Raw genomic sequence first — 25,303 nt, 5'->3', positions numbered from 1 at the left:
GAAATATTTTTTTTTTTTTGATGATCCTGATGTATGTGCTCTGTATTTGGGAAGAACATATTTCTCTATTTCTTACTTGCTGGGGCCCATTTATTTCTTTGCACAAGAAGACATCTAAAAATGATCCACTTAACATTGAATTCACTTGATCTTTCTTCCTCAAATTGGCCAAAATTAATTTGGATTAATTTACCCTTGCTTCTTGTAAAAAAAAAAAGGACAAACCACAAATTTCACATGCAACTATGCTGATTAAACTGGTGTTGATCTGATATCATGGTATATGGATAGCCTAAAATATCCAAAGATGAATATAGTAAGTGAGACAGAACTACTAGTTAGGTAAGAGCTTTCCAATAATTTCTTATAGCAAGCACTCGAGGTAGGTAATTATTACCCCAAATTTAGACAAACTCAATCACAAATCACAAGTTATCCTCACGTAGCTTAAGTGAGAGAATTTCAATTCAAGTATCAGGAATGCCTGACCAGACAGTCCATGAAGTGGAAATCAGATACTCAGAAATAAGAGCCAAGCTTTTAGGCTTTTTTGGTGCTTATATCTTAAACTGCAATCTTGATGCTCTGAGATCACAGAACCATGAAACAGTTTTAATAGGTCAGATGGTGTACAGCATCAAAGAAAAGAAAAAAGTGAACAACTGTTTTATATGCCAGCTATTCTGCAGATACTGTATGGGTTCATATTTTATGGTACAAATACATCTGTATAAAATGTAACTATTGAAAGCATTTCTTATCATTTATGATTTTAATATCATCTACTTCCACCACATTTGTATTCATGTTACTTAGGATTTTGTGCATTTAGGTCAATCATATTTATTGAAATTTGAAATGGGCCAAATACAAAGATATTGTATAACATAAACTTTAAAGAGCAAGCTTCAATCCACAGATGAGAAAAATGAGAAAATGAAAGAATGATGAAACACTTTGAAGATAACTGTCTCATAATCATGCTTTCTGACTATGATCCACCACCCTCAATTTGGTTGAATGGTGTCTTAAATGGAATAAGGCAAAGAAATTTGTCTCATCTTGTTAGGAAAAAACAAGGTAAACTCAACTAATTCTTGATTAACTTTCACGGCGATTGATTTTTCTTACTAGAAATGTTATTGCTTTTCCTGAATTTTCCCTTAAGCAGTAGGCTATATTCTATTGTCTTCATGAACATCTTCTCTCCTCTGCTCCTGGGTTTCTAACATTGCTCAGGTCATTGTCTGCAAATAGAATGTGGAGAGAGGGGTGAATGATGGACACAGTGACAGTGACAGACTGTGCAAGACTGGGTGTTTCTCTACTGAGAACCATTTTGAGGGTGTGTGGATCTCCAGCATGAGCAGTTTCCTTGTGAATACTTGCACAGAGTGAGGGGTGCCTACTGATATATATCTTCTATTCTTATCCTCTATTCTTTTCCAAAAGGTGTCCAAGCAACACAGAAGCACAAAATTTAACAAGCATATCACAATTCTACCTCCTGGGACTCTCAGAGGAATCAGAACTGCAGCCCATCCTCTTTGGACTGTCCCTGTCCATGTACCTGGTCACAGTGCTTGGGAACCTACTCATCATCCTGGCTGTCAGCTCTGACTCTCACCTCCACACCACCATGTACTTCCTCCTCTCCAACCTGTCTTTGTCTGATATCTGTTCAATCTCTACCATGGTCCCAAAGATGCTCATGAACATTCAGACTCACAGCAGTATCATCTCCTATGTGAGTTGCCTGACACAGATGTCTCTTTTTATTAGTTTTGGATGCATGGATTATATGATTCTGACTGCAATGGCCTATGATCAGTTTGTAGCCATCTGTCACCCCCTGCACTATATGGTCATTATGAACCCTCACCTCTGTGGTGTTTTAATTTTGGTGTCATTTTTGTTCAGTCATTTGGAATACCAGTTGCATATTTTGATGATTTTACAAATTACCAACTTCAAGGATGTGGAAATTTCCAGTTTCTTCTGTGACCCTTCTCAACTTCTCAACCTTTCCTGTTCTGACATCTTATCTAATAACATTGTCTAGTATGTTCTGGGAGTCTTTTACAGTCTTCTCCCCTTCTCAGGGATCCTTCTCTCTTACTATAAAATTGTTTCCTCCATTCTGAGGATCCCATCCTCATGTGGTAAGTACAAAGCCTTCTCCACCTGTGGGTCTCACCTGGCAGTTGTTTACTTATTTTTAGGGACAGGCTTGGTGGTGTACCTCAGATCCACTATGTTACATTTTCCCAGAAAGGGTGCAGTGGCTTCAGTGATATATACTGTGGTCACCCCCATGCTGAACCCCTTCATCTACAGCCTGAGGAACAGGTATATTAAAGGTGCCCTGAGGAGGCTGAACAGCAGAAATGTTTAATGTTATCACACATAATAGCCAGTTGCAATGTGTGCTTAAAAATGTATTAAAGCTAAATATCCTGTTATGTTAATGTGCAATTTCAGTAATATTAATGACTTCAGTTTCTCATGATTGTAGTAGAATGATTGTAGCTAGTGTTGGGGAAGATATTTTGGGGTATTTTGCACATTGGGAAGAAAGTATCACTTTGTAAAAATGAAAAATTTTAGAGATGGATGGAGATGGTATTGTCATAAACACATCCATGTGATTAATGCTGCTCATCTACATAATTGAGAATGGCAAAAAGTATAAAGTTTTAAAGCTTTAATTTATGGTTTTGGAACAATAAATGTAGGATTGCAATTGTAATTGTGAAAATCCATGAATTGTGGAAGTCAATCAACAAACCTACACCCACATATTACATAATAATTCTCACTTGTACCAAATGGAGCGATGCATAAGTTTGTTGAATAGGTTTTCATATAGTAAACTTACAAGATTAATGACATCTCTCTCAGCAATTCAGTGCATTGGTTAAAGCATTAGAAACAAATGTTTGTATTTCAAAGATACACTGAAAATACTTGCTGATGTCAAGTGGTACATTTCAAGACAGTAGGTTTTGTGTTGTTGACTACTGAGGTGAGGTTTAGGTCCATTTTTTGGTAAGTCCTTGAGAAGAGTGTTTATGGACATAAAAATCATGTTTTAGGCAGCTTTTGCTCTGCTGTGACTAAAACACCCAACCAGAACAGTTTTATGGGAGGGAAGGCTTATTTGAGGGCTCCAGGTTTCAGAAATCTTAGCCCATAGAAGGTCGGCTCCATTTCTTGGTTCTCAAGGTGAAGCAGAACCTCATGGTGGAAGAGTGTGGGCAGAGGGAAACAGTTCACATCAGATTAGGAGGCAGAGAGTGAGATCTCCAACTGCCATATACAAATATATAACCCAAAGTCAAGCCCTTGATTCCCACCACCTTCATCCATACTCTACCACTTCAGTCATCACTCAGTTAATCATAATCAGAGGATTAATTCACTAATTGGTTTAAGATTCTCACAACTCAATCATTCTGCTCCAAACCTTCTTGCATTGTCTCACATGTGAGCTTTTGGGAGACACCACAATTAAAACATAACATTCCACCCCTGGCCACCAAAATCCCACACTCCTCTGACAATGCAAATTACATTTAGTCCATTCCCCAGGGTATCCACAGTTTCAACAGTTCAAAGATTGCTCAAAGTTCAAGTTCAAAGTCTTCTCTGAGACTTTAGGCAATCTTTCATTGTGAGCTCCAGTAAAATTAAAAGCAATTTACAAATATCCAACATAAAATGGTACAGAGTAAACATTTTAATTCACCAAATTAGAGACTTAGAAAGAAGGGATAGGACCAAAGCATGACCAAAATCCAGCAAGGCAAATGAGTTCTGCAGCTCCGTGTCTGGCATCAGGGTCACACAGCATCCTGATGTTCTCTCCAGGGGGCTTGTATAGCTCCATCCCTGTGGCTTTGTTGCAGTCCAAGTGACCTTTCTGCTGGCTTGTCTCTGCTCAATTCCTGCAGTTTTCCTAGGACAATGCCCCACATTACTGGCATGTCTTAATCTTGGGGGTCTCCAATGTGACTTTGGCTTCTTCTTACATCTCCACACATTAACTTCCCAGGAAGTGCCCACAGGGACTCTGGCCCTGGTGCACATTACCTGGCCTCAAAAACCTTCCTTTGAAATCTTGGTGGAAGTTTTCATGACTCCCTAACTTCAATATACTGCATTCCTGCAGAACCAGCACCACATAGTTGATGCCAAGGTCTGCCACCATCTTAAGCAGTAGCCAAGCCTCAGAGACCCTTGCTGCAGCAGCCTCTGAGTGTCTGGGTGGCTACACACATTGAAAAACTTCCTAGGCCTTCCTGTGCAAGAAGTGTGCCCCACTGGTCTCTTCTCAAGAAAATTTTCACTTTTATTCCCTTGAGTTTGTGATGGGTATGGTTTTGCCAGCCCCCGAGATGCCCCCAAACCATGTTCTCATTTTCTCTGGCAGGTCTTTACCACTTCTTTGGTGGTGGTAATCTCTTTAACAACTGCAACTCCCTTAGCTCTGATTTTTAAACTGGCCTTTCAAGTTTACTCTTTCCAAATATTTCTGCTCTGCTTTCTCCTCCTAAATATCACAAGAAACTTGGCTAAAAGCTGCCAGCAATACCCAAACCACTTCCTGAATGCTATGCTGCCTACACAATACTTCCATCTCTTTTAAAATCAACCTCACAGAAAGTCTCAGAACAGGGGCAAAATGCAGGCAACTTCTCAGCCAGATCATAATGTGAATGGTCTCTACTCCAAATTCCAACAGAGTCCTCCTTGTCTGAACCCTCTTCAGCCTGGTCTTTACTGATCACAGTCCTATTGCCACTCTGGTCTTCTGAGCTCCCACCATAATCAGCCTTTAATCTCCACTTACAACAGTATAAAGTAGTTCCAGCTTGCACTGCTACACATCTAAAATTCCTCCCACAAAAGCCAAAAAACTCAAAAGGATTTTGAGCCATGAGGTCAGGTTAGTCACAGCCAAGGCCACATATCCCGCTATTGATTTCTCTTTTAATCAGCTTTTTCACTGCTGTGACTGATATACCCAACCACAAAAATTGTAGGGGAGGAAAAGTTTATTTTAGGGTGAAGGATATTAAAAGGATAACCATCACCCGCCCCAAGAACAGTGTGTGATCTGAGAGGAGGGAGTGAGAGAGAAACCAAAACTTTGATCCTTCCCATCAATCATTACCCAGAGATAAAACAAACCCATCAATCAAAGATAGTAGTCCCTGGGAAGCAGAATCCTTTCCCAAGTAAATACTCTCCCAGTAACTGTGAAAGTACCCATCAGGCTTTTCCTGGTGTCAATACAATGACCTCTAGAGATCAGAGGAGCACTGGACACTGAACTCTGAACCCTCCATCCCTGCCCTGGATAAACACTGCCTAATAAAACTGTTCCCAGCAAAAAAGAAGTTCCAGATGTTTCCAACATTTTGTCAGTATCCTGTTCGAGTCTTCAAGGGCTAAAACACCTTCTGATTGGACCTATATGAACCCATATCTCACTTGTAACTGGGGCCATTTTCTACCCAGAAAGCATGCCCATCCAAGGCCTGACACTGCTGCTGAATCATGCAGAGTTATGAAGATGTGAAATTTCAATGTGATTATTCAAATCTAGATACAATTTCAGTTATGAAGCAAATATGACTAAAATGTTTTTATTTTCAAAATGGCCATCTTATTCAGGAGTAATAAATAGGTAATGCTATTTTATGATTTCTAAATGTCCAAATATATTCTAAAGCCAAGTTATTCAACCTTTTCATGAAAAGACCACCAAGCTGGACTCTGTGGTGCACTCCTGTATTTTCCATGACTTGGGAGGCTGAGGCAGATAAACTGATCAAATTGGTTCTGGTTTGATGTCAGGGAATCTGAATATTTTAATTTTTACATATAGAAATACATTAAGATAGTAGATTAAGAAACACTAGAGAAGGAATGTAAAAAGGTAAAAATAGTTCTCATGACCACCTTGTATTTTGGAAATTATCATCACCATTTTCAACTTGAGGAATCTCTTCCTATTTCTAGGAGTTTCTACACTGTTCTCTTTTATATTTTTTCCCAACTGAAGCCTTGAGAAATCTGACAAAATAATGACCCCCGAGTTTTTTCACATGACTGAAGTCAGAGAATTATAATCCATTTATTGGTTCAGAACTTGATGTGAAAACCAGTACATTAACATAAAAATGTCAGGACTTAAGCCTGGTCTCTGAGGGCATCTGTGAAACTAAACTACTCCACTGTAATGAGAGGGTTTGTGAACATAGACACACTGCAGCACACTGGCAGTGCACCCTAGATGACCACAGCAAAAAATTCAAAGAGCTCTTTTCGGCACCAGGTGTTCATGGGGTTTGTTACAATAAAATTATATAAAAATTTTTTTTAAAGACTCAAACGTGTTTTTAAGTACTTCATTATTATTTAATTAGTGACAGGCACAGTGCACACTAATGCCACATAACTGGTCTGAGATGTCATTGGTTATGTGCAGTTAATTAAACCATATTTCCCAAATTTGAAATCTATCTAAGTCAAGAAAGGGGACAGAATTTTAAATGATTTTATTTACTTATTTATTTATATTGGTTCTTCTTAGCTATACATGATGGTAGAATTCATTTTGATATAATTCTACAAGCAATGAATTGGTCATATTCTATTTAGGACCCCACTCTTGTGGATGTACATGATTGTATTATTTTTGAAAGACAAGCAGCATTTGGTTGAGTACTTCCATTCTTGTAGGGAGTGAAATCAATAAACTCAAAAATTGGAACCCCTGGAATAAAACTGGCAGAGAACAACGTGTTCTAATAATGAACATTCAGTGTTAATTTAGTCTTTAGATTATGTCTTATGTGATGTTAATATATATCCTTCATTGAAGGAATCTAGACCATTATCTTAGAATACAATATGGTATATTAAATTGATTATTTCTTTTATTTAATTAAAATGTATTGATTTTTGAATGGGGGAAGATATTTCTTATCTCGTGATTTTTCTCCTGGGGGGGACTGCATGCTACTGTGATCAAAAGCCTGTTACCTTTAGTGTTCTTGGTCTTCTAACATTCTTCTGTTGAGGGTCCCTAAAGTAGTTGTGCATAGTGGCACATGTCTGTAATCCCAACTAGTAAGGAGGTTAAGGCGGGAGGACCATATATGAGACCAAACTCACTGAGACACTGTCTTAAAATGAAATAAAAAGGGCTGGGGATGTACTTCAGGGGTAGAATGCTTGCCTATTATGTAGGAGACCCTGGATTCAATTCTTAATTCTTCAAAAAAATAAATTATGTACAGAAGGAGTTGAATGCTATAGAAACCAAGAATGGAGGATTTCCAAAGAGACTGAGTGTGTTAAAACTTTGAAATATTCTTGAAGTTGTCTGGGCCTCAAGTCTGGATACTCCACTGTGAGTGCTTGAGTGAAAATGTATAGAGTCCTGGAGGCTCGCCTCTTTCCTTCACCCCACCTTCTTTTCTACTCAAAGGTGTCCTATTCACATGGAAGGAAAAATCTAACATGTATTTACAATTCCACCTCAAGTGTCTCTCAGATCATCCAGAAACTGCAGCATCTCCTCTTAGGATTGTTCTCTTTGTGTACCTGGTGACCATGTGAGATCCTACTCATAATAGTGGAGAGGGGCCACTCCAGGGCCATAGGGCACTCCATGCACTAATCAGTGTCATGGACCCTGCCGCTGTGGCTCCTTAGTGTGGCCTCATTGTTGTTACACTCTAGAACTCAGCTGCACCACTTGCTTGCCTTGCAACTCATTTGTTCTGTCACCCTCCTCGATCTGTGAATCCTGACTGTTCTGATGGTACTACCAATAACATAGTGCTGTGATTCACTGGTGTCCTATTTGTTTTTTCCTTATTGGTATACTTTTCTCTTACTATAAAACATTTTCACCATTTGGAAATCCTATCGTTATGTGGGAAATATAAATTGTTCTCCACCTTTTGCTCCAGCTGATAGGTGTTTGCTTATTTATGAAACAGTCCTTGGAGAATGCCTTGGATCAGCTGTGTCCCATTCTCCCAGCAAGGCTATGGTGCCCTCCTTGGTATACACTGTGACCACCCCCATGCTGAATCCCTTCACCTACAGTCTGAGAAACAGGGACATTGCTAGTGCCTAGAAGAGGCTCAAGAGAAGGATACTCCAGTCTCAGGACCTGTGGCGTCCATCCGGAATGTGAACTGGAAAATGTAGGAAAACTGAACATGTACCCTAGAAGTAGTGCCCTCTTAGAACACTTGGAGTTTGATGACTCTGATTCCTTCTCATGTTTCAAGGTGGAATTGTGGCTGATGGTGGTGGAGTGCAGGGTGACAGTTTTTCAAATGAGTGCAAAGTTTTGGTTTCACAAAGGAGAAAATCTTCTGGAGATGGAGATAGCTATGCTTGTACAAAAATGCCAATGTAATTAATGTTACCAAATTGTGCACTTAGATATTGTTAAAATGGGTTATTTCACCGAATATGACATTCTCCAGTTCAAAATGGCACATTTTTCTTATGTGTATTTTACCACAATGAGCAGTGGAAATTTTTTAAATGATGGATTTTTTTTAAAGGAAGAATTTAATGAAGTGAATACACTGAATTTCCTCTTGAGTAGAGGAAGTCCCTTTATTATTTCTTGGATGTTCATTTTCTCACATTGTGCTTTCGGAGATATTATGACATCCTTAGAGAATGGGATATTATGGAGTAACTTGGCAAATTAGGAGCTCTCTATATACTGAATCACCAAGTTATGTAATAGCTAAGGATCAGCCTTTGCTCCTCCTGAGGTCTTCTGCTTCAGGAAGCTCCTGACACTGTATTGGGATTAGTCCTGAGGTTAGAGCCTGCACATTATTGGACACCAGGCAGAGGAGGAGTTTGGAATCCATGTCCTTGGTCACCACCCAGCAGGCACACATCATCTCAGTGAATACAGAGGGTGAGAACAGGCGGTTTTTTGTCCATAATTAGGACAAATATGAACAGTTTGGGTATCAAGATGGGAGGACACCAACATGCAAAATTTCACTTATGAGGATTTAAGTTTATGTACCTGGCTGTCCTGTGGTTCCAAAGTTCTTACCAGGGTTTTGCTTTCCTCTCACTTTGGTGAGAGGAAGTGGGACTACTTCCCATTGTCATCTCACCCAGGAGAGCATGAAAGAAGGCATCTGTGAACTTTCCTACAAGCCCCCAACACATTGTGATGCTGACAACCAGGATGAGGATGAGGATGGCAGCAACCACAGCATCATGAACCAAGGGAAGGATTTGTACTCATCTTGTCAATTCTGACAATTTTACTAAAAGCATGGTCACATATCTTGTAGCTGCTAAGCTTGGTGTTTTTCCCATCTTAATAATTCTCTTCTCTTATTGCAAATTATTTCTTCCCTTATGGAAATTCATCACTGCATGGTAAGTGCAAAGCCTTTCAACATGTAGGTCTCTTCTACCTGTTGTTTTCTTATCTTATGGGAAAGTTTTGGGGAACACCTTGGATCCGCTATATTACATTCTCTCAGAAATGATGTTGTGGCCTCTGTGATGTACACAGTTGAACAGAGATATTATAAAAGCCCTAATGAGGCTCCACAGCAGAAAACCCAATTTCAGGGCCTGAGGATGGGAAAAACCTCAATACCAAACATCTCAACCTGTATGTTCTGCCTGCTGAGCACATTGTTTTGTTGCTTCATGTCTTTATTCTCAGCATATTTCACAGCAGAATGGTGTTGAGGAGGGAAACAGGGCAGGAAGAATGGAGTGTGTTTTACAAAAGTACACAGTTTCAGTTTGAGAAAATGAAAACATTTTGGATATTGCGGCTGCTGATGGTTGTCCCAAAATGCAATGTAATTAATGCTACTGAAGTATCCAAAGAAAAAGAGTTAAAATGCAAAGTTTTTGTTGCATGTGTATTTTCCACTCGAAAATGGAAACAAAAAGATTGATCTTTAAAAAGGAAGAAAAGGGAAAAATAAATAAAAAGCACATAGGCCCTTCCTTCTGAATAAAAGAAACCAAAACTATTATGGACATTCACTTTGGTTTCCTCTTCTCCTTCTGTCACTACTATTAGAAAGTACTAAGTCTAACACAACGTGGAACACTTCAGTTAATTGAATTCCTTCAAGGAATTGCATTGATCCTTCAAGGTCTCATAAGAACAAATAATCAGCTTGTGCCTCTAGCCCTTCAGTTGGATGGCTCCAGTCCAATGAGCACCATTGCCTAGTCTCCCTGTCTCATGCTTCGCAACTTACAGGATCTCTTATCTGACATGATATTCTTATCAATACCATGGGGGATGTATGAGCCTTCGCTAGGCACCCAGCAAGGAGTTCAGGTCAGTCTTGAGTTTTCTTGCTTGTGACCCAGAAGAGTCATAGATTAACTCCATAAGAGCTGAAGGAGATGATGAATGAAGGAGGAACTATAAGATATTACAAACTGTGTGACCTGGATCATGACAGAAAACACATTTTTACCTAACTTCCAAGTCAGTGGTGATGTGATAACAAAACACTTATTGAAAGGCTGTTCCAGGAGATAAAATCAAAATGTACTGACTAGAACAGCATTTAGTCCATAGTAATGGATTAATTGGAAAATGTGTCATTATCAACATATCATTGGCCAATGGATTATTGAAACATATGGGTTTTACAACCTGAAATTGATTTTCAACATCACCTGAAAAATATTTCTTTTCATGGTACTGGGAAATGAATCTCTGCCACTGAGCTACATCCATAGACCTTTTAAATTATCTTTTTGTTTTATTTTGAAGCAGGGTCTTGCTAAGTTGCTGAGGCTTGTCTTGAACTTGCCATCCTCCTGCCTCAGTCTCATGATCTGCTGGGATGATTGATGTGCCCCACTTCAACTAGCACAATTGAAGATCACTAGCTGAGTTTACTGGGGCACATGGTTGAGCTCTTGTGGCCACAGGGTCTTCATTTTAATGGTGCTTAGCTGAGGAACTCTAGGATAAAACAGAAAATACACAACTGTAGGACTTTAATAAACACAAATGTCATCATCGTCATCATCTACTCTAGTTTTGATACATTGAAACTTATTTGATGAAACTTATTTGAATTTCAGTAGCACTTCATCCTAAGGGCCAAGACACTATTACACTTTTATGTTTACACAAATATACCTGATCATGAACAGGTAATAGACATAATGTATTTATACACTCAAAATCTCCCACAAACATTATCCAACATATAGTTTGTATATCTATCTTCTATCATCTTTTATTAATCTCTCCATCTATCTGGTGACTCAAATGAATATTCCATTGTTTCCTTTTCTTGTGAGAAACTTGAATAAAGCAGATAGCAAATGATCCATTAGACAATCTGCAACATACAGATGTGCCTTATGTGTGCCATTGCTCTGCTAGACCTCAGGGCTTTGGAAAGGAAAGAGTTCTGCTTGCCTTTTGCACTGGTTCTAGCTTTCATGTGCATTGGAGAAATTATTCATTGTCCTACAAGACAAAGCAAAGACAATTCAACTTTCACACATCCAATAACCTCTTCCTTCACTGAAGGGAAAAACTTCTTAGAAATTAAATGTAAAGTTTGGGTTTTATCAGGACTATATAAAAGACCTAGATTTGTTAAGTGGTATTTTCAAGATAAGGAATAATAGAATGAGGGTTGGATTTGAAATGATCTACAAATAATAAAGGATAAAAAAGTGAGGGTAGAAATTTAACATGCAAATCCAAGAAAGACCAAAGTTAGGGTCTTTCTGTTTTCATTGAGGACATTCATCATGTGTTGGAAAATTAGAAAAGGCAGAAAGGAAATGATTCATTACTGCATAACCAGCTCTTTGAGGTTTCATTCATCATGTCCCTTACACTACACTATGGTGGGGCTTCTAATATCTGATCCCATCTATCCATTATTAAATGACTACTGTTTAATATTAAAAATTCAATACCACCTGTTTGTATTTAAAGTTCTCAATACCAAACATGTAGCTATCCAATCCAGGTCCATATACCTGCTGTTTAGTTACATAGTTCTGCAGAATTTATTTTTAACATTTATCCACACAAATAATAAGGACTTTTAATTCCATGTCCCACTTAATGGCCTATATATTCAGGTTCATTATAAAAATCAGTTATGAATCAATTTTTAAATTCATTTCTCTAAATCACAAAGTTCTCATGGCTGGAATGTGAGTAGTTTCCAAGAATCATAATTCCTGAACAACCGGTTTTATCAACTTCAAAATGACTGGGTGCTCGTCTGGGTCCAAACTGCAGTGCCACCAAGATGCCGGCTTACCATTCTTCTCTCATGGACCCCGACGCCAAACTCATTGGAAACATGGCCCTGTCACCTATCAGAAGTCAGTTCAAAGGACCAGCCCCCAGAGAGACAAAAGATACAGATACTGTGGATGAAGCCTTCTATTACTTCAAGGCCAATGTCTTCTTCAAAAACTATGAAATTAAGAATGAAGCCAAATAGGACCTTGATGTATATCACCCTCTACATTTCTGAGTGTCTAAAGAAACTCCAAAAGTTCAATTCCAAAAGTCAAGGTGAGAAAGAAATGTGTACCTGGGAATCACTAATTTTCCCATTCCTGGAAAGCCAGATTTTCCCCTTAATGCAATTTATGCCAAACCTACAAACAAAGAGGAAGATGAAGTCATGCCAGCCTACCTACAGCAGCTAAGGCAAGAGACTGGACTGAGACTTTGTGAGAAAGTTTTTGATCCTCAGAATGATAAACTCAGCAAGTGGTGGACTTGCTTTGTAGAACCTGGACAATGAAGGGAGCCTGGGCAGCCCCTGTCTTCAGCACCTTGGATAGCATTTTACAGCAAGATGTATACAATTCTTTTTCTTTATTTCATAAAGTTTTTTACAGAAGAGAGAAGAAAGCATGTCTTTAATTGAAAAGCTCTTGATCAAGAATTCAGGGGTGTGGGGTGAGTTGTTGGAGGTGATTTGATAATCACCTTCATAATCTGCAGTATTATGCTGGTGCTTAATAAAAATGAATAATAATGAATAAATTTCTCATAATTCATGTCAGAAAAAAATGACTGGGCAAAGGTAACTTAGTTAATGACTTCACTAGGTGACAATACACACACATGCAAAGCTTTGTGATGTATTCAGCAGTGGGAGGAGCACTTTCTTTGTGAGCTGACATCAGAAGTCCCTGGTGCACTTACTGTACTTGGGAACAGAATGACTTCAGTTTATGGTGAGGTTGTGGTGAGACCCTGTGGCTAGAAAAGAAGCAAGGTGGATATTTTTGACTCCAGGCCTAGAAGCAGACTCAACTATTGCCAACTTTGTAGGGATACCCAGTGCAGAGGAGAGGTAAGTGTGTCCACCCGCCAGTTGTTGTATAGAGAGTTTTGCCAGCAGGCTGTAAGCCTTGAGGGGTGGGGGCCAGACTGGAAAGCAGAGGGACTTTTCCATTCTCTTGGTGTGCTTTGAAACCAATGTCTTCATAGTGGGGTAGGCCTGGCCCTCTCACCTACTTGCTTATATCAACAGAAGCCACCTGCTATTTTATGAGCTGTACACAGGGCTTCTCATGGTGAGGAAATGAGGGAGGTCTCTTGCCATCATCCAAAAAGGACCTAAATCCTCCCCATGACTTGAGGATGACATGAGATGACTTGATTAAGATAGGAAATGCAGATAATAGAAAAGTGTGGGATTTATAGCTGTGAGATGACTGTAATCCTACTTAACCCTTAACTGTATGCTTGGCAGAAAATTTGGAATATTTGAGGCAGTTGAAAGTTACCAACAACTGTGTAAAGATCAGCACTTTACACAATACCAACATATATCACTTCTATAAAAAGCGAGAAATGAATTTTCTATATTAAAAAACAAAAACCAGTGCATAAAATCCCAAACCACAAAAAAGTAGCATGGTAATAAAATAAGAAGTTCTCCTTAGAGACATGAACCTGAGCCTTTTTTTTTTTTATTGTAAACAAATGGGATACATGTTTTTTGTCTGTACATGGCGTAAAGGCATACCATTTGTGTAATCATAAATTTACATAGGGTAATGTTGTTTGATTCATTCTGCCATTTTTTCCCTTCCCCCCTCCCCTCCCACCCTTCCCCTCCATCTATACAGTCCTTCCTTCCTCCATTCCTGCCCCCCTCCCTAAACCCAACTACAACCCCAACACTAACGCTTCCCACCCCCCATTATGTGTCATCATCCACTTATTAGCGATATCATTCTTCCTTTGGTTTTTTGAGATTGGCTTATCTCACTTAGCATGATATTCTCCAGTTTCATCCACTTGCCTGCAAATGCCATAATTTTATCATTCTTTATGGCTGAGTAATATTCCATTATATATATATATACCACATTTTCTTTATCCATTCATCAATTGAAGGACATCTAGGTTGGTTCCACAATCTGGCTATTGTGAACTGAGCAGCTATGAACATTGATGTGGCTATATCTCTGTAATATGCTGATTTTAAGTCCTCTGGGTATAGGCCAATGAGTGGGATAGCTGGGTCAAATGGTGTTTCCATTCCAAGTTTTCTAAGGAATCTCCACACTGCTTTCCACAGTGGCTGCACTAATTTGCAGCCCCACCAGCAATGTAAGAGTGTACCTTTCTCCCCACATCCTTGCCAACACCTATTGTTGCTTGTATTCTTGATAATTGCCATTCTAATTGGGGTGAGATGGAATCTTAGGGTGGTTTTGATTTGCATTTCTCTTATTACTAGAGATGTTGAACATTTTTCCATATATTTGTTGATTGCTTGTATATCTTCTTCTGTGAAGTGTCTATTCATTTCCTTAGCCCATTTGTCAGTTGGATTATTTACATTCTTGGTGTAGAGTTTTTTGAGTTCTTTTTAGATTCTGGAGATTAGCGCTCTATCTGAAGTATGATTGGCAAAGATTTTCTCCCACTCTGTAGGCTCTTTCTTTGCATTGCTGAGAGTTTCTTTTGCTGAGAGAAAGCTTTTTAGTTTGAATCTATCCCAGTTATTAATTCTTGCTCAAAGCCCTAGAAAAAGAAGAACAGACCAACACCAAAAGTAGTAGAAGACAGGAAATAGTTAAACTCAGAGCTGAAATCAACGAAATTGAAACAAAAGAAACAATACAAAAAATTGACAAAATAAATAGTTGGTTCTTCGAAAAAATAAACAAAATTGATAAACCTTTAGCCACACTAACAAAGAGAAGACGAGAGAAAACCCAAATCACTAAAATTCGGAATGAACAAGGAAATATCACAACAGACACGACTGAAATACAAAACATAATTAGAAGCTATTTTGAAAATCTATACTCCAACAAAATAGAAAATTTCGAAGACATCAACAGGTTTCTAGAGACATATGAATTGCCTAAACTGAACGAGGAGGACATACACAATTTAAATAGACCAATTTCAAGTAATGAAATAGAAGAAGTCATCAAAAGCCTTCCAACAAAGAAAAGTCCAGGACCAGATGGGTTCTCAGCCGAGTTCTACAAAACTTTTAAAGAAGAACTCATTCCAATACTTCTCAAAGTATTCCAGAAAATAGAAGAGGAGAGAACTCTCCCAAACTCATTCTATGAAGCCAATATTACCCTGATTCCTAAACCAGACAGAGACACATCGAGGAAAGAAAATTTTTTTTTTTTTGGTGGTACTGGGGATGAAACCCAGGGTCTTGTGCATGCATAGCAAGCACTCTACCAACTGAGTTATATAGCCTCAAAGACATAAATCTGAATTGCAAAAATGAGAATAGTATCAGATTCTTGTCATAGAAAAGAATTTTCTCTCTTACTGACCTGATTCATTAAATGGATTTACAAATGTTAAAGACAGACATTGAGTTTTCATTCTTTTAGGTACTGACAGATTTACTTCATTGAGCCTGAATTCAGGAGCAGAAGGGCAGTGACTACGACTCCATGAAATGAAATATTCCTTTGACAAGAATATTACTTTAATTTTTGAATTATTTTTTAAACAGAATTCACACAACCCCAAATTCACTCATTAAAGTATAAAATGAAGTACTTTTGAACATACTAACATGGCTGTGCAGCCATCACCACTACCTAACTCAGAATGGCATCATGTAATACATGGTCTATATTTGTGTGGCTTATATCATCTAACATAATGTCATCAAGACTCATCTCTATTTTGGCATGTATGAATATGTCAATCATTTTTATGATGTGGATATATGGATATATCATATTAACTTATCCACTCATCATCAGTTGATGGATATTTTGGTTTTCTTAGATTTGAAATGTTATAAATAATGGTACAATGGACATTTTTGTTGAGATTTCGGTGTGGATGTTTTCAGTTGTCCTGGGTATATACTTAGGATTTGAATTACTGACTCATATAATAACTATGTGATGAACTATTTGAAGAACTAAAAATTCTGTTCCCAAAGTGGTTACACCATTTTACATTCCCAATGGATTGCTCTGAAAGTTCTAATTCTCTGTGTCTTTGCCCACACTGGTTATTGTCTTTTTTTTTATTATTATTTGGTGTGGAGTTGCATCTCATTGTGACTTTGATGTACATTTTCCTCATCAATAATGTTGAGTATTTTTTTCATGAGCTTGTACATGTTTTGGGAGTACAAAAAATTACATTTGTCATTTAGAGGAGGAAAATAGCCAGAAATTAAAATTCAGGGCATTTGCCTCAGGGGATAAAACATCTCCTGACTTCTGAGATGAGTGAACTATCAAAGACAAGATGTTGCTCTGCTGAGGAGTCTCCCAAGGGCAACTTTCACATCTTTGTTCCTCAGGCTGTAGATGAAGGGGTTCAGCATGGGGGTGACCACAGTGTACATCACTGAGGCAATTGTGCTTCTCTGTGGAGAATGGGCCACAGCAGAACTGAGGTAAACCCTAAGCCCTGTTCCATAGAACAAGGAGACCACACAGAAGTGGGACCCACAGGTGGAAAATGCTTTATACTTTCTCACAGAGGAGGACATCTTCATTTAGGAAGAGACAATCTGAGAGTAGGAGTAGAGGATCCCAGCAACAGGAAATACCACCAGCAGGGCAGTTGAAACATACAAAAAGATGATATCAATGAGGGCATCAGACCTGGCTACCTTGAGAAGTTGAGCCACCTCACAGAAGAAGTGAGGGATTTCAGTGCCTGCAGTGAAGTTCAGTTGATTCACCAGGAGAATAAGAATCAGGGAGAACCAGAATATGATGATCCAAGACAACAAAACCAGGAGGACACAGAGCTGGGAATTCATAATGATTGTATATTTCAGGGGGCAGCAGATGACCACAAACCAGTCATATGCCATTATGGTCAGTAGCATATTATCCATTCTAAAAAAATCATGAACAAATATACTTGAGTGAGGCATTCTAAGTAGGAAATCTCTTTGCTATGAGCATGAATGTTCACCAGCATCTTTGGGATTATGGTAGATATGAAGCAGATGTCAATCAAGGAGAGATTGCAGAGGAAGAAGTACATGGGGGTGTGGAGGTGGAAGTCAGAGCTGACAGCCAGGATGATGAGCAGGTTTCCAAGCACTGTGACCAGGTACATGGACAGGAACAGTCCAAAGAGGATGGGCTGTAGTTCTGGATCCTCTGATATGCCCAGGAGGAAGAACTGTGATAATAGTGTGTGGTTTTCTGCTTCCATGCAGCTAGTGTATCTGCTCTGAAAGGATGAAATACATGTCCAATAAATATCCACCTGGCACCTCAGGCAGTTACCCCCTTTTTTTTTTTATAACATCATCCTGGATCAACATCCTTCACCTCTATTTGATCCTGAAAATGTCCATTTCCCTCAGTCAAGTGGTAGCCAATTTTGCTTTTAAATGTCTATATTCATTCACATTTCCTTTAATGTAGCACAATTTTTTTTCTCTTTTTGTATCATTGATTTCTCATATTTGGATTTATGGATATAAACTAATTTTTATTTGACATTACTATTCAAGAATAAAGATATGCCACCTATTTTCCTTATCTCAAACTCTTCATTGTAAAACCTCTAAAATACAGTTTAAAATGGATTTTTAACACAAGCAACATTTTTTTCCTTTGGCTTGATACTTTTTAGTGATGTGATAGGTAACTGTCAATATTTTATTTTTTAATTTTTAAAGATGCATTTATTATTGCTTCATTGTTTATAAGGTTGAAAACTGCCTCTGTTGACAGTAAGAGTCCAAATAAATGATAACTCTTTTCATTATTATTGTTATAATTATTATTAGTAGTATCCTTTAATGTAATTTCTCCCAAAGCACAGTGTAGAGCTGAGATTAAGAATTTAATTCCTTGGTCAGATTTCTACAACAGAATTTAGGTCCACAGATACATCACATTTGTGTCCTTGGGAAAGTTATTCAAACTCTTAACTGTGAAGTATTCACCTCTACAGTAGAAGCAGTAGATACTCACTCTATGGTATCATTGAAGCCTGAAATTAAATGGTATGATATAATTGGTGTCCTGTGGCTCTTGACACGAAATTAGCATTACATAAATGTGAGCTTTTGTTCTTAACATCACAAGAAATCTGTCTTGCATAGCTATCATTCCATCAAGATTCCCTTTAACATGGATGGAATTCTGATCATTATAAATACAACTAGTTTGTTACCTCTTTTGACTCCAAAGAACATTTCCAATTAATGAAGATCTCTATGACTCCATCTTTGAGTGAATGCACATGCGGTGAACTTGTCCACAAAGAGGTGAAAGCATGTGGACTGCACAGGAAAGGGGACAAAGGAACATCACTAAACAAGATGCAAGGCAAGTGCGTGTGTGTTCACGTGACCACGCCCTTGTGGGGTGTGCACTGTGTGAAAAGCTGCAGAATTCACAGTCACAATGCATAATGGATGGAACTGATGATAATGTTCAAAGATATTATAAATAGAATCTTATTGTTAAAAATTAAAAGTCAAAATGAAGATTCAATAATACTTGTTTGTATTCTCCAGAACAGAAAGGGTCAATATTATGAATAATTAGGAATTGTTAATTAATTACAGAAAGGTAAGGCTCATTGAGGATGAATTTAGCCTTTGAAAGTGGGAGGGAGAACATTCTCCGAATTATTTGGTGTTGGAGGAGATTTGAGGGGCTGTTGTGAGGGAGAGCAGGAGGAGGATCAGGAAGGATGGAAAGTGGGAGACCCCTAGTGAAGCTTCCTCAGACTCAGTCCCCATCACAGGTGTGAATTCAGGTTCTTTTGTGGCCCTGGTGTGACACTTTTGTTTCATAATTTGCCTTTCCAGGGACTTGCATGGTGCCAATCACATTGCAATTGCTGAACAAATACACATGGTTGGTTGTATAATAGACATCAAGACAGAAATGTCCAACACAAGAAACCTTCAGAGTGTCATATGCCTAAGTATAGACCAAACTAGCAAAGTTACACAAAATGCATAAGGATAAGGATCCATGTAGAAACAAAAACACATGGTGATCAAGGCATACCAAACAACGAATGGAAGCCTTCATAATATAAGAATATTTATAAACACAGTTCATAGGTCAATGAAGAAGAATGAAAACATAAAAGCAAGAGATCAATTGTACTTGGCAAAATTTAACACGCATTTATGGGATTAGAATCCAGGGCTGAGACTGTCAGTGAACAAAGAACCAAACATTTTTGTAACCCATTAATGCTACATTAAACACTAGAGTATTTGTGTTGAATTCATGAACATGCCAAAACAGCCTCATCTAAGCCTTACCCTTCTGTGTTTCTCTGGACAAAAAGATGGAAAATGTGGGAAAGAATAATAAAAAGAAACTGGACTGATTATTAAATGTCAAAAATAATTTCATTACTGGTAGATGCCACCATGCACAGTAAGATGATATGATAACTATAAAATATAGAACTAATCAAAACCATCTGCCAGGAAAAATAGGGAATATAAAAGAAAACTCCAATCTGATTTGGAACAAACTAAACAATACCCTGTGCATAGTCAGTTCTTGGTGAGGAGTTAATGATAAATAATTGGATGAGGGAAATGTGACAGGCCACAGTTTACAGGAGAGGGGTGACAAATTGGGTCTCACCAGAATACAGCTCTTATTGGAGGACTGCTGTAGAACCCAGAGTGAGAGAAGGAAACAGAATAGGTGGGAGAGACACACCTCAGTGGACACTGAATCTCTTTCAATGTGCAGGGACTTCACCTTCACAGAGTAAAGAAATATGGGAACCTCCCCTTCTCATTATTCTGGCAGAAAAGTCCAGGACCCACGTTCTCCCCTCTTTTCCTGTTTCTCCAGCCTCGCTGAGACACACAGCCTGCCTCCAGTGGTTGTCACTGAGACTTTCTCTTCTCCACCATCTGTGCTCAGGAAGCTCAGGTGTGCTCTCACAGAGGCTGAGAACAGATAAGTTCATAGGAATGGCAACAGGGGCAAGTTCAGAGTTTCTTAAATGTCTAGATTTGATTCTCTGAGCAACTAATTAAATAAATTGGTCTATTTTCTTTTTAATCTCCAAGCAATTTAATTCCCTTGGGGTACAAAGAAAAAAGCAGAGTGGAAAAATTGTGGTCAATTGTGTGTCTATATAAATCAAATTTATTTCCTCCAAGCATTTTTCCCTTTAGTTTGATTTCAAAGTCACAAGGTTTGCACAGTATCAATTTCTACAAGGAAACCATGCCAGGAACAATCTCTCTGTGATGTTCCTCCTTAGAAGAATCATCTGAGGTCATGTGGAGCATATGGTGTCCACAATATTGTCAAGGAAAAGAGGTTATTTCTTTTTATTTTTTCTCAATTTTTTAATTTCAAATTTGTTTATTTTCAAGATTTCAAATAAAATTGTATGTGCATCATGTACAACATGATGTTTATGAATGTCACATATTGTGGAATGGTTAAACTTAGACAATTAACATAAGCATAACTTCACATATTTTCGTGGTCAGAATGGCTAAGGTCCACTCAGCACTTTTCAAGCATACATAATACCATCATTAGCTATAGTCACTGTGCTGTGCAGTTTAGCTATTGAACTCATTCCTCATGTCTAATTGGATTTTGTTTTCTTTGCTCAACATGTCCCCCCTAAACTCACCGACTCCCTGGGCCACTGGTAATTGCCATTCTGCTGTCTATTTCTGTGAGATGCACTGTGCAAAGACCACAGAAAAATGAGAGCATACAGTGTTCAGCTTTTCGTGACTTGCATATTGCCATTAATACATGTCTTTCTGTCAATCTACATTGAGGTAAATGGCAGGATTTCCTGCCTATTTTGCCTGCATAGAATCGTCATGTATACAGGCCATTTTTTAAAATACACTCATCCATTCATGGACATGTAGATTGATTCCATGTGTTGGCTATTATGAAGAGTTCTGCTGTAGCACTGCAGAGAACTTGTTGACTTTCTGATTTTGTTCTCTTTGCAGATATGCTCAGTAGTGAGATTGCTGGATCTGATAATGCAGTTCTATTTTTAATTTTCTTGAGGAACTTTTGTACTGTCTTCTGTACTGGCTGTACTGTGTTCCCACCAATGCTGTGCTAGGGTTCCCTTTTCTCTGCAGTACTCCTGACCCATTTTTACTTGCTTCTCCTTCTCCAACTCCTGTCTTATGAAAGATTATTTCCTTGATGTTGTTCTGTAATCTGACTTCAGATTTACCAAGAATTTCTTCAGCATAACTCAGTCCACACTTGAAACTTACCATTAGATATGGAAAATGAAAAATCCCCAAGATAATGTAGACAGAGAAAAGGGGGTGAAAAAGAAGGCCCTGCACCTATAGCCTTCATCTCCCAAGACAAAGGTTCTCCAGATGCAGACTACAGATGGGGGAGGAAGTGTTTCATCACCCCTAAAGTGACAGTCCGTAGAGGGCTTTAATCCCTTCAAAAGCAGATCCTCTCCAGCTGCCATCTTCAGACCCTTGACCCAGAGGTCAAATCCCAAGCCCTCAAACTGACACTTTCACTGATGGAACAGACCTCAAATTCCTGAGAGACCAAGAAAACTGATATGCTCACTAGACCACTCTTCAAAATAACCTATAAACCCAGTCCCTTTCTTTGTTCATGGACTCATTTTCCACCAGGATAGTGGGTTTCACAATGCTATTTCATCCCTGCACCTCTGTTCCTATGTGAAATAAACAGATGAGGTGATTTCTGAAGTCTGCATCCTGCCCAGTCTTTTTGTGCTAACACTATTATTTTTAAAGCTCAGTCATTGTAGTCTTCATACTTACATCACCATCTCCTTCAGTCTTTACAGAGCTTCTTTGGCAGGCAGGGATCTTTACTATTTTAGTCTAGCCTGTGAATCTAGAAGGGCCAGGTGCTGCTGTTCCTAGTGTCACAGGAGGAACAAAACCACCAATCCTCAGTTCTGTGTTCTCATGAAAGAAAATGTGGAGTCAGAACAAAAAGCCAAGAAAGAGAATTTTATTATGAGTGAAAGTAAACTAAGGTTCAACCAAGAACACGCTAAAGAGAGTCTCAAAGCAGAGAGCGACAAAGGAAACAGTGCTGTTTCCAAATTTATTGCTGCCTGCTATTTACCAGGATATCTGGGGTCTGCCTTCAGCAGTCTTTAGCAAGTAGCTGGGCAACTCCTCCTCCATCTTAGAGCTTTTGACCCTAGGGGGTCCTTTCTGGAACTGTCATGCTAAACATCCTATTCAGTGTGGACTTCATTTACAAGTCCAGCTTGTGTTAATGTGGGTGCTGGGGTCAATGGCCAGGCAGACTTAATCTCAGTGCACCTGTGCTATTCATGAAATTCCACTTCTGAAGTACATTGAGATACCTGGGGTCTTAAATCCTAACTTTTCATCCATTTCAGTAGACACTGCCAGGAGTTAGTCCCTTGATCTATCTTCCATTTTTATTTTATTTTTTTAAAAATATTTTTAGTTGTTGATGGTCACAATACCTTCGTTTATTTATTTTAATGTGATGCTGAGGATCAAACAAGTGCTAGGCAAGTGCTCTATCATGAGCCCCGAACCCAGCCCCCATCTTTCTTTCCTGATGTATTTTTCAGTGAACTCCTTTTGTTTCCACCTGTTTAGTCTCAGTTGTTTTCGTGCAAGTTACTTCATTGTTCACTGAAGGCAATTTCAAAAAAACCTATGGTCTTTCTGTTATATGTTCACATTTCACTGCTCATTGCTAACTCCTACCTTGCTGTCAGGTTTCCTTGCCTGGGCTGTTGTCTTTGCTCTGTGGTCTGCTGAGGTTGATGTCTGCTCTTCAAGTCCATGTGACCACTGACTGCCCTCTGCTGGCACAACAAGGACCTCTGATGGGGTGGGGATGCAGAGTGCATTCCCAGGCCAGGCAGAACCAGTAGTTGGGCTCTGCAGTTGGGCAGAGCTGCAGGCTAACTTCTTTAGGACAGATTGGTCCACAGGTTATACTCCCAAGAAATGCATGATTGAAGCTTACCTCCCCACATGGCTAAGATACTGGGTTGGGAGTTGAGTCTGGGATGAGCAGTGTTTGCACTCTGTAGTTGATTGTGTCTAGACTCTAACCTCTACAGAAATGCAGTGATATACCTCACTTTGGGTAGACTATTCTGCTCTTACTCCCAAGACTCCCCCATAAAGTCAGAACACAGCGGGCTTCCTGGAAGGCATCTCAGAATACTTTAATGGCTGCTTGACTGCCCCCAGTTTTCCTTTCCCATTGTAGGAATTGTGGACCTTGGGAATCTTTCCTCTGGCCCAGTGCTGGCTTGGGGCAACCAGAGAATAGATTCCAAAAAATGAGATTGTAACAATAGTCCACTATGTGCTGTGAATATAGCCCTTGCTGTCCAGTCATTGTGACTTATTTTATTGCCTCCCTTGAACCCCTTCTATACTGATCTTCCTTCTACTTATTTATTGTTTTTAAAATTATCCTTTATAGATACACATAGAGGTGGAATTCACCACCTCTATGTGTATAATTTGGTCAGTTTCATTGGGCAGTACATCCCCTTTCCCAACCCTCCTCCTTCCCACAATACTCCTTCTCTACTCCACTTATCTTGTTTTCATTTTCCTGGGGTACTTCCTTTTTTGCCCCTATTTTAGACTAGCTTCTGCATAGGAGAGAACGCATTCAAGTCCTTGACTTTTTGAGTCTGATTTATTTTGTTTAGCACAATGTACCCCAGCTCCCTTCCCTGACCAGCAAAAGCCATAATTTCATCCTTCTTCATGACTGAATAAAACTCTACCATGTACATATACCACATTTTCTTTATCCATTCATCTATGGAACCTGGGCTGGTTCCATAACTTGACTATTGTGAATTGCACTGCTGTAAACATTAGTGTGCCTGTATCACTATAGTGTGCTAGTTTTTTTTTTTTTTTTCTTTTACATAAATAAGAGTAGGATATCTGGTTCATGGTGGTTCCATTCCTAGTTTTTGAGGAACTTCCACACTGCTTTCCAGAATGGCCATACTAATTTACAATCCTGCCAGCAATGTATACCTTTCCCCCCATATCCTCACCAGAATTGTTATTTGTATTCTTTTTTTGTTCTTGTTATTTGGAATCTTGGTGATAGCTGTTCTAACTTGAGTGAGATGAAATCTCAAAGTAGTTTTGATTTTCGTTTGTATTATTGCTAGAAATGTTGAATATTTTTCATATATTATTTGACAATTTGCATTTCTTCTTTTGTGTAATGTCTTTTTAGTTCATTGGCCCATTTATTAATTGAATTATTTGTTTCTTGGTATTGAGATTTTGAGTTCTTTATTTATTTTGAGTTCTTTATGTATTTTAATCTCTGACAGGACATTAAAATCAGCCTGTCAGAGATCAGTATGACAAGGATTTTCTCCCTTGGGACTGGGGATATAGCTCAGTTGGTACAGTGTTTGCCTCCAAGCACAAGGCCCTGGGTTCAATCCCCAGCACCGCAAAAAAAAAAAAAAAAAAAAAAAAAAAGATTTTCTCCCATTGTGTATGCTCTCTCTTTACTCTTTTAATTATTTACTTTGTTAGGTGGAAGGGTTTTTTTTTTTTTAATTTGTGGTCATCCCACTTATTACTTCTTCATCTTGTTTCTTGAGCTATAGGAGTTTTCTCAAGGAAACTGGTACCTCATCAACATGTTGCAGTGTTGTCCCCAGGTTTTCCTCTAGCACTTGTGTTTCTGGTCTAATTCCTAGGTATTTGCTCGTCTTCAAGTTGATTTTGATGCATGAGAGATAGGGGTC

At 38.7% G+C, this 25,303-nt stretch overlaps 2 pseudogenes; one reads left to right on the top strand and one right to left on the bottom strand.

Annotated features, from left to right (window-relative positions):
• The first annotated feature begins 12,335 nt into the window (after nt 1-12,335).
• LOC124968025 (actin-related protein 2/3 complex subunit 3-like) lies at nt 12,336-12,842 on the top strand (annotated as a pseudogene).
• Nucleotides 12,843-16,796: 3,954 nt separating this feature from the next.
• LOC124968024 (olfactory receptor 7D4-like) lies at nt 16,797-17,734 on the bottom strand (annotated as a pseudogene).
• Nucleotides 17,735-25,303: the final 7,569 nt, after the last annotated feature.

Source organism: Sciurus carolinensis, chromosome 17 (genome assembly GCF_902686445.1).
Source record: "Sciurus carolinensis chromosome 17, mSciCar1.2, whole genome shotgun sequence".
NCBI lineage: Eukaryota > Metazoa > Chordata > Mammalia > Rodentia > Sciuridae > Sciurus > Sciurus carolinensis.
Note: the sequence above shows the minus strand (reverse complement) of the source record. Positions and strands in the feature narration are given on the sequence as shown.